An 11,394-nucleotide genomic window follows, 5' to 3' on the forward strand; every position below is an offset into this window, starting at 1 on the left:
ACTGTGTGGAGTTGGAGGCAGCGCGGCCTTATATACCTCTCGCGAGACAGAGATTAGACGACTTCTCAAGGACATGAATGACTTGTTGCTCTCTTCTTGCGTAAGTTTCCTGGTGTTTATGTTATAATAAAACATAGGACAAATATTGCATCGATATTAATCTGTTTACCAATTCAAATAAAAAAGTACGGAAGAATAAAGTTATGTTATATATTAAAACGTGTAACCAACTAGTATATATGAAAGTCACGGATCAGGTAATCAGTCATAAGCTTATTGATCAATCACATGTGTGATGTTAACTCATAATTGTATTGGTCAATCAAAAGTTTGTGATGAATCGTTGTTGTGTCAGTCAATAATAGGTGTGTCATCAATCGCAGGCGTGCTTGATCGATTACACTCGTCCCATCAACCACAAGAGTGTCAATCACCCAATGAAACAATTGAAACTAATTCAGGGATTGTACAGTTTTCATATTCACCCCATTTACTATACCGACAAGATGGAGTATGTCGCCATCCCAAACATTAATCTAATTGTCAATATATTTGTTTAGATATAATTATCCTGATATTTTACCTATTGACTGTTGAATTTACGTCTCATTCGTTTTTAATTCCTCCGTCGTTTTATACATGGTTACGATCTACTTATTTATGTCACTGATGTTTACAGTTATATTTTGAATCATTATGTCAGCATTAGAAATATTTATTAAACACACATTTACTGTGTTCATAAATATTCAAGCCTAACACTGAATTACTTTGTTTGGCTGGTAAGTCAGTATTGTCAATATGAAATAAATATACTGCATACATATTCTTTAGAATCAGTCAGACGTGAGTGTAAAAATTGATCATACCATTAAACATTATATACTTGTATGAGTATGAATTCTCTCCTGCATTGTCGTTCTTATATACTAAGATATATATATATATATATATATATATATATATATATATATATATATATATATATATATATATATATATATATATATATATATATATATATATATGTCGTACCTAGTAGCCAGAACGCACTTCTCAGCCAACTATGCAAGGCCCTATTTGCGTAATAAGCCAAGTTTCCATGAATTAATTGTTTTTCGACTACCTAACCTACCTAACCTAACCTAACCTAACTTTTTCGGCTACCTAACCTAACCTAACCTATAAAGATAGGTTAGGTGGGGTTGGATAGGGTCGGTCATATATCTACGTTAATTTTAAGTCTAATAAAAAAAATGACCTCATACATAATGAAATAGGTAGCTTTATCATTTCATAAGAAAAAAATTTGAGAAAATATATTAATTCATGAAAACTTGGCTTATTAGGCAAATCGGGCAATGCATAGTAGGCTGAGAAGTGCGTTCTGGCTACTAGGTACGACATATATATATATATATATATATATATATATATATATATATATATATATATATATATATATATATATTCACATATATCTGGTATGTGTGTGTGTGTAAATCACGAAAATTAACACCTCATGAAAGATGTGACAATGTCAGACCACAGAGGAAGAATTGAAACAGGAATTTCCTTAAGTACTTTCGTATAATATTACATCTTCAGAAGGAATAATTTACAAGCCTAATACTGGACTTATATAGGCAGGTGAGAGAGGTGAGGTGCAATGAAAAATGAATGGGAATTAGGTGGATACAAATAAGAGCGGCATAAGAAATGCAAAAGGCCTATAGGCCCATACGAGGCAGCTCCTATTTATACCCACCAATAGGCCGACACATGGATAATAATTGCATAAGATTGTAAATATTTACAATGAATTAGTGAGACAAATGTGTCTCAATGATCCTATTCAAGTCGCCCTTTAACTGATCTATCAAAAATGAATCTAAGTTATATAAACCACTGATAATGTTGAAGTTACATTCTTTTGTAATCTGTATTAAAACAGATTCAATTATGTTCCTGTTATAGGTGAGCTTACAATTTATTCCTGAAGAAGCCATCTCCCAATCAATTTGGTGAGCATTTTCTGACAAATGAACACACAAAGCATTAAACAATTGGCAATGTCTTACTAAGTTTTTATGTCGGGAAATTCTAAATTTCAAAATTTTAGATGTTTGTCCAACATAGAACCTATTACAGTCTTTACAAGGTATTTTATAAAGGACACAATTATCACTACGAGGGCTGTTTCTAACTAATAGTTTTCCAACAGTATTTTCTTAGCAGAACAATACATGTATACGAAAAAGTTTCATTGCCTTGACCATATTTTCAAACCCAGGGAAATAATTTTTTCACTGCATAAATGATTATAATATGTACGACGTGCTTTGCTACGGCAAACTTCCAAAAAACTCAGTGGATAACAAAGCTTAAGACCAATAGAATCAATATTTTTAAACTCTTCAGCTTAGAATTCTGGACTCACAACCCGAGGAGCTCTTAGATACATTGAAGCAAAAATTAACTCATATTTATTGAAATAGATAGCCTTATAATTTCATAAGAACTAGTATTGAAAAATATATAAATTAAGGAAAACTTAGCTTGCTAGGCAAATCGGGCTTTGCATAGCAGGCTGAGTACGACGTTCTGGCTACTAGGTACAACATATATATATATATATATATATATATATATATATATATATATATATATATATATATATATATATATATATATGTTGTACCTAGTAGCCAGAACGCAATGTTTGGCCTACTATGCAAGGCCCGATATGCCAAATAAGCCAAGTTTTCCAGAATTTCAATATTTTCCCTATTTTTTTTCTTATGAAATGATGAAGCTATTAATTTCGTTATATATGAGCTAATTTTTTTTTAAATTTGAGTTGAAACTAACGTAGTTATATGACCAAACCTAACCAACCCTACCTAACCTAACCTAACCTATCTTAACCTAACCTAAACTAACATAACTAAATAAATAATTTATGTTCTTAATATAATATAATTGTAGTATTTAAAATATACCAATAGGAAACAATTTATTGAAAATAAAGAAAATCACTCGGCCTATTAGGCAAATCGGGCCTTGCATAGTAGGCCGAGAAGTGAGTTGTAGCTACTAGATACGACATATATATATATATTTCACAAAGAAATCACAGAAGTGTAACATATGAATGAGTTAGTTTAGTTCATTTATTATGCACCCCATACCCATCTTGTGGGCGGTAGTGGAAAGGGTTACACACACACACACACACACACACACACACACACACACACACACACACACACACACACACACACACACACACACACACACACACACACGAAGCAAAGAGCCAGAGCACAATTTTCGCAAGCACAAATACGTGAGGTGAGTACACACACACACACACGCACGCTATTATGTAACACACTGGCTTAATAGAATTCTATGACTAGGTGACAAAGATTAAGGAAGAAAGAGAAGGCTGGGCAGACTGCATTTTTTTGGACTGTCGGAAAGCCTTTGATACAGTCCCCCCATAATAGGCTGGTACATAAGCTGGAGAGACAGGCAGTAGTAACTGGTAAGGTGCTCCAGTGGATAAGGAAATACCTAAGCAATAGGAAGCAAAGAGTTACAGTGAGGGGTGCGACCTCAGATTGGCGTGAAGTCACCAGTGGAGTCCCACAGGGCTCTGTACTCGGTCCTATCCTGTTTTTGATATACGTAAATGATCTCCCAGAGGGTATAGACTCATTTCTCTCAATGTTTGCTGACGATGCCAAAATTATGAGAAGGATTAAGACAGAGGAGGACTGCTTGAGGCTTCAAGAAGACCTAGACAAACTAAAGGAATGGTCGAACAAATGGTTGTTAGAGTTTATCCCAAGCAAATGTAAAGTAATGAAGATAAGTGTAGGGAGCAGGAGGCCAGTTACAAGGTATCATTTGGGAGATGAAAATCTACACGAGTCAGAGAGAGAGAAAGACCTGGGAGTTGATATCACGCCAGACCTGTCCCCTGAAGCCCATATCAAGAGGATAACATCAGCAGCATATGCCAGGTTGGCTAAGATAAGAACGACATTTAGAGACTTGAGCAAGGAATCATTCAGAACATTTTATACCACCTATTTCAGACCAATCCTGGAGTACACAGCCCCAGCATGGAGTCCATATCTAGTCAAGCATAAGATCAAACTGGAAAAAGTTCAATGGTTTGCCACCAGACTAGTACGCAAACTGAGAGGTATGAGCTACGAGGAGAGACTACGGGAATTAAACCTCACGTCGCAAGAAGACAGAAGAGTTAGAGGGGATATGATTAGCATGTACAAGATTCTCAGAGGAATTGACCGGTTAGATAAAGACGGGCTATTTAACACAAAAGGCACACGCACTAGGGGACACAGGTGCAAACTGAGTGCCCAAATGAGCCACAGAGATATTAGAAAGATTTTTTTTTAGTGTCAGAGTAGTTGACAAATGGAATGCATTAGACACTGATGTGGTGGAGGCTGACTCCATACACAGTTTCATGTGTAGATATGATAGAGCCCAATAGGCTCAGGAACCTGTACACCAGTTGATTGATAGTTGAGAGGCGGGACCAAAGAGCCAGAGCTCAATCCCCGGAAGCACATATAGGTGAGTACATCTCCAGGATGCAGCCCGCAGAAGCTGTTTAATTCCCAGGTACCTCTTCACTTATAAGTAAACAGTGATTTCCAGTGAAAGAAACGTTTTCAATTTGCTTTTGCCTCGCCAGGGAATTGAACCTTCGCTCTTAGTACAATGAATGAGCGATGTCAGCTCTGTCCTGTGTCTGAGGACTCACCAATCTGTGCTTGCGAGTGTTGAGTTTCAGCTATTTTTTCCCGCCTCAACACTTAATTCATTAATGTTGGTCACGGAGCACTGTCATATCAACTTTGGAATCTCTCTTGTGTGTGTACTAAAAATGATGGTTTAAATAGACCACTATATTACTGTAATAAAAATGTTAGGTACGGGAAATTTCTTCAAGCCATATTAATTTGATTAAGGGATAAGGAAGTTCATCTTATATACTGATATATATATTTAGTATTTTTCAATTTAGATATTAACTGCAGTCATAAGAACCATGGCAGATTAGATAGCCGGAAATTAGCCGTAATATCTATTTCCTCCAAATCCCCCACGTCCTCCTCCGAAACCACCACTGGAACCTCTGCCACCGCCGAACCCTCTACCACCGCCGAAGCCTCTACTACCTAGGTAACCGGGATCGGCTTCAGGGTCTGCAACGGGCTCAGGGTTGGCTTCGGCACTCCTCCTTCCACGATATCCTCCATATCCTCCCCTGAAGCCACTTCCATGGGAGCCCCCACCGATGCCTCCTCGAAATCCTCCGAAACCTCCCCTGAAGTGACCGGGTTCGGCATCTGGGGAAGGCTCAGCGTTTGTGGCCACCAAGCACATGGCAGCCAGGAATGCTACAACGATCTGGTGAATGAACACAAGGATGAAATTCTCTGGAGTTTTCATATGATAATATAACAGAAGATTTATCATACATAGGGATATTTACTTATGTTTTTTTTTAGATTTTGGTTTGGACTTTATAAAGTGAATAGTATAAAATTCTTATCAAATAGCAGATTACGTCAATCTTTGTACTATGGTGCACCTAGTTGCAAAAACTTCTTTCTAAACAGGAGGATGGGTTGAAATATCAAGGTGTGTGGGTTCACGCATTGACAACAAATTTGTGGTATAGTACTGTGAAATGTTTGAATTAGGAAAACAACATTTTAAGCAATGTTGAGGATATAATTCTTGAAATCTAAGATATCATTCAACTTAATCTGCAAACAGGAAACAAGGTAATTTTTCAGAACTTGAGGTTTTGAAATCTATTCCATTTGAACACTTATCTCAAGCAGCAGGGAACTATAACAGATAGTTAATTCACTTGTATAGGCAAATATTTAGAAAGTTTAAAAAAAATTGAACATGCAGAATAATTTTTAGTACATAATGTATGAAAATACTCTAAAGAGAAAGTGTTCGAAATTATTTATAAAATATACAACTTTTATAAATAATGTTTCCTTCTATGAATTAGCTAAGAAACAAAGAATATACTCTCAACTTGCGTACTATCAGTTAAATAAAGTACGAGTTCTAGTTTAAATGTTGAGTCAAATGTAACTCACCAGGGTCTTCATATCTATGGTGTGTCTTGGAGTACTGTGTGGAGTTGGAGGCAGCGCGGCCTTATATACCTCTCGCGAGACAGAGATTAGACGACTTCTCAAGGACATGAATGACTTGTTGCTCTATTCTTGCGTAAGTTTCCTGGTGTTTATGTTATACTAAAACATAGGACAAATATTGCATCGATATTAATCTGTTTACCAATTCAAAAAAAAAAAGTACGGAAGAATAAAGTTATGTTATATATTAAAACGTGTAACCAACTAGTATTTATGAAAGTCACGGATCAGGTAATCAGTCATAAGCTTATTGATCAATCACATGTGTGATGTTAACTCATAATTGTATTGGTCAATCAAAAGTTTGTTATCAATCGTTGTTGTGTCAGTCAATAATAGGTGTGTCATCAATCGCAGGCGTGCTTGATCGATTACACTCGTCCCATCAACCACAAGAGTGTCAATCACCCAATGAAACAATTGAAACTAATTCAGGGATTGTACAGTTTTCATATTCACCCCATTTACTATACCGACAAGATGGAGTATGTCGCCATCCCAAACATTAATCTAATTGTCAATATATTTGTTTAGATATAATTATCCTGATATTTTACCTATTGACTGTTGAATTTACGTCTCATTCGTTTTTAATTCCTCCGTCGTTTTATACATGGCTACGATCTACTGATTTATGTCACTGATGTTTACAGTTATATTTTGAATCATTATGTCAGCATTAGGAATATTTATTAAACACACATTTACTGTGTTCATAAATATACAAGCCTAACACTGAATTCCTTTGTTTGGCTGGTAAGTCAGTATTGTCAATATGAAATAAATATACTGCATACATATTCTTTAGAATCAGTCAGACGTGAGTGTAAAAATTGATCATACCATTAAACATTATTAACTTGTATGAGTATGAATTCTCTCCTGCATTGTCGTTCTTATAAACTAAGATATATATATATATATATATATATATATATATATATATATATATATATATATATATATATATATATATATATATATATATATGTATATATATATATATATATATATATATATATATATATATATATATAAATATATATATATATATATATATATATATATATATATATATATATATATATATATATATATATATATACATATGTATATATATATATATATATATATATATATACATATGTCGTACCTAGTAGCCAGAACTCACTTCTCAGCCTACTATGCAAGGCCCGATTTGCCTAATAAGCGAAGTTTCCATGAATTAATTGTTTTTCGACTACCTAACCTACCTAACCTAACCTAACCTAACTTTTTCGGCTACCTAACCTAACCTAACCTATAAAGATAAGTTAGGGTAGGTTAGGTGGGGTTGGATAGGTTCGGTCATATATCTACGTTAATTTTAACTCTAATAAAAAAAAATTGACCTCATACATAATGAAATGGGTAGCTTTATCATTTCGTAAGAAAAAAATTTGAGAAAATATATTAATTCATGAAAACTTGGCTTATTAGGCAAATCGGGCCTTGCATAGTAGGCTCAGAATTGCGTTCTGGCTACTAGGTACGACATATATATATATATATATATATATATATATATATATATATATATATATATATATATATATATATATATATATATATATATATATATATATTCACATATATCTGGTATGTGTGTGTGTGTAAATCACGAAAATTAACACCTCATGAAAGATGTGACAATGTCAGACCACGGAGGAAGAATTGAAACAGGAATTTCCTTAAGTACTTTCGTATAATATTACATCTTCAGAAGGAATAATTTACAAGCCTAATACTGGACTTATATAGGCAGGTGAGAGAGGTGAGGTGCAATGAAAAATGAATGGGAATTAGGTGGATACAAATAAGAGCGGCATAAGAAATGCAAAAGGCCTATAGGCCCATACGAGGCAGCTCCTATTTATACCCACCAATAGGCCGACACATGGATAATAATTGCATAAGATAGTAAATATTTACAATGAATTAGTGAGACAATTGTGTCTCAATGATCCTATTCAAGTCGCCCTATAATTGATCTATCAAAAATGAATCTAAGTTATATAAACCACTGATAATGTCGAAGTTACATTCTTTTGTAATCTGTATTAAAACAGATTCAATTATGTTCCTGTTATAGGTGAGCTTACAATTTGTTCCTGAAGAAGCCATCTCCCAATCAATTTGGTGAGCATTTACTGACAAATGAACACACAAAGCATTAAACAATTGGCAATGTCTTACTAAGTTTTTATGTCGGGAAATTCTAAATTTCAAAATTTTGGATGTTTGTCCAACATAGAACCTATTACAGTCTTTACAAGCTATTTTATAAAGGACACAATTATCACTACGAGGGCTGTTTCCAACTAATAGTTTTCCAACAGTATTTTCGTAGCAGAACAATACATGTATACGAAAAAGTTTCATTGCCTTGACCATATTTTCAAACCCAGGGAAATAATTTTTTCACTGCATAAATGATTTTAAAATGTACAACGTGCTTTGCTACGGCAAACTTCCAAAAAACTCAGTGGATAACAAAGCTTGAGACCAATAGAATCAATATTCTTAAACTCTTCAGCTTAGAATTCTGGACTCACAACCCGAGGAGCTCTTAGATACATTGAAGCAAAAATTAACTCATATTTATTGAAATAGATAGCCTTATAATTTCATAAGAACTAATATTGAAAAATATATAAATTAAGGAAAACTTAGCTTGTTAGGCAAATCGGGCCTTGCATAGCAGGCCGAGTACGACGTTCTGGCTACTAGGTACAACATATATATATATATATATATATATATATATATATATATATATATATATATATATATATATATATATATATATATATATATATATATATATATATGTTGTACCTAGTAGCCAGAACGCAATGTTTGGCCTACTATGCAAGGCCCGATATGCCTAATAAGCCAAGTTTTCCAGAATTTCAATATTTTCCCTATTTTTTTTCTTATGAAATGATGAAGCTATTAATTTCGTTATATATTAGCTAATTTTTTTTAAATTTGAGTTCAAACTAACGTAGTTATATGACCGAACCTAACCAACCCTACCTAACCTAACCTAACCTATCTTAACCTAACCTAAACTAACATAACTAAATAAATAATTTATGTTCCTAATATAATATAATTGTAGTATTTAAAATATACCATTAGGAAACAATTTATTGAAAATAAAGAAAATCACTCGGCCTATTAGGCAAATCGGGCCTTGCATAGTAGGCCGAGAAGTGAGTTGTAGCTACTAGGTACGACATATATATATATATTTCACAAAGAAATCACAGAAGTGTAACATATGAATGAGTTAGTTTAGTTCATTTATTATGCACCCCATACCCATCTTGTGGGCGGTAGTGGAAAGGGTTACACACACACACACACACACACACACACACACACACACACACACACACACGAAGAAAAGAGCCAGAGCACAATTTTCGCAAGCACAAATAGATGAGGTGAGTACACACACACACACACGCACGCTATTATGTAACACACTGGCTTAATAGAATTCTACGACTAGGTGACAAAGATTAAGCAATAAAGAGAAGGCTGGGCAGACTGCATTTTTTTGGACTGTCGGAAAGCCTTTGATACAGTCCCCCCATAAGAGGCTGGTACATAAGCTGGAGAGACAGGCAGTAGTAACTGGTAAGGTGCTCCAGTGGAAAAGGAAATACCTAAGCAATAAGAAGCAAAGAGTTACAGTGAGGGGTGCGACCTCAGATTGGCGTGAAGTCACCAGTGGAGTCCCACAGGGCTCTGTACTCGGTCCTATCCTGTTTTTGATATACGTAAATGATCTCCCAGAGGGTATAGACTCATTTCTCTCAATGTTTGCTGACGATGCCAAAATTATGAGAAGGATTAAGACAGAGGAGGACTGCTTGAGGCTTCAAGAAGACCTAGACAAACTAAAGGAATGGTCGAACAAATGGTTGTTAGAGTTTATCCCAAGCAAATGTAAAGTAATGAAGATAAGTGTAGGGAGCAGGAGGCCAGTTACAAGGTATCATTTGGGAGATGAAATTCTACACGAGTCAGAGAGAGAGAAAGACCTGGGGGTTGATATCACGCCAGACCTGTCCCCTGAAGCCCATATCAAGAGGATAACATCAGCAGCATATGCCAGGTTGGCTAAGATAAGAACGACATTTAGAGACTTGTGCAAGGAATCATTCAGAACTTTTTATACCACCTATTTCAGACCAATCCTGGAGTACACAGCCCCAGCATGGAGTCCATATCTAGTCAAGCATAAGATCACACTGGAAAAAGTTCAAAGGTTTGCCACCAGACTAGTATGCAAACTGAGAGGTATGAGCTACGAGGAGAGACTACGGGAATTAAACCTTACGTCGCAAGAAGACAGAAGAGTTAGAGGGGATATGATTAGCATGTACAAGATTCTCAGAGGAATTGACCGGTTAGATAAAGACGGGCTATTTAACACATGAGGCACACGCACTAGGGGACACAAGTGCAAACTGAATGCCCAAATGAGCCACAGAGATATTAGAAAGATTTTTTTTTTAGTGTCAGAGTAGTTGACAAATGGAATGCATTAGACACTGATGTGGTGGAGGCTAACTCCATACACAGTTTCATGTGTAGATATGATAGAGCCCAATAGGCTCAGGAACCTGTACACCAGTTGATTGATAGTTGAGAGGCGGGACCAAAGAGCCAGAGCTCAACCCCCGGAAGCACATATAGGTGAGTACATCTCCAGGATGCAGCCCGCAGCAGCTGTTTAATTCCCAGGTACCTCTTCACTTATAAGTAAACAGTGATTTCCAGTGAAAGAAACGTTTTCAATTTGCTTTTGCCTCGCCAGGGAATTGAACCTTCGCTCTTAGTACAATGAATGAGCGATGTCAGCTCTGTCCTGTGTCTGAGGACTCACCAATCTGTGCTTGCGAGTGTTGAGTTTCAGCTATTTTTTCCCGCCTCAACACTTAATTGACTAATGTTGGTCACGGAGCACTGTCATATCATCTTTGGAATCTCTCTTGTGTGTGTACTAAAAATGATGGTTTAAATAGACCACAATATTACTGTAATAAAAATGTTAGGTACGGGAAATTTCTTCAAGCCATATTAATTTGATTAAGGGATAAGGAAGTTCATC

At 35.4% G+C, this 11,394-nt stretch overlaps 1 long non-coding RNA gene across 1 annotated transcript; it reads right to left on the minus strand.

The window, feature by feature from the left end:
• Positions 1-5,029: 5,029 nt before the first annotated feature.
• On the minus strand, positions 5,030-6,297 carry LOC138357860 (uncharacterized). Its single transcript, XR_011225169.1, has 2 exons — positions 6,168-6,297; positions 5,030-5,454 (listed from the first exon to the last, which is right to left on the minus strand). It is a non-coding gene; the product is annotated as an uncharacterized lncRNA (long non-coding RNA).
• Positions 6,298-11,394: the final 5,097 nt, after the last annotated feature.

The sequence above is a fragment of the Procambarus clarkii genome, chromosome 80 (genome assembly GCF_040958095.1).
Source record: "Procambarus clarkii isolate CNS0578487 chromosome 80, FALCON_Pclarkii_2.0, whole genome shotgun sequence".
Taxonomy (NCBI): domain Eukaryota; kingdom Metazoa; phylum Arthropoda; class Malacostraca; order Decapoda; family Cambaridae; genus Procambarus; species Procambarus clarkii.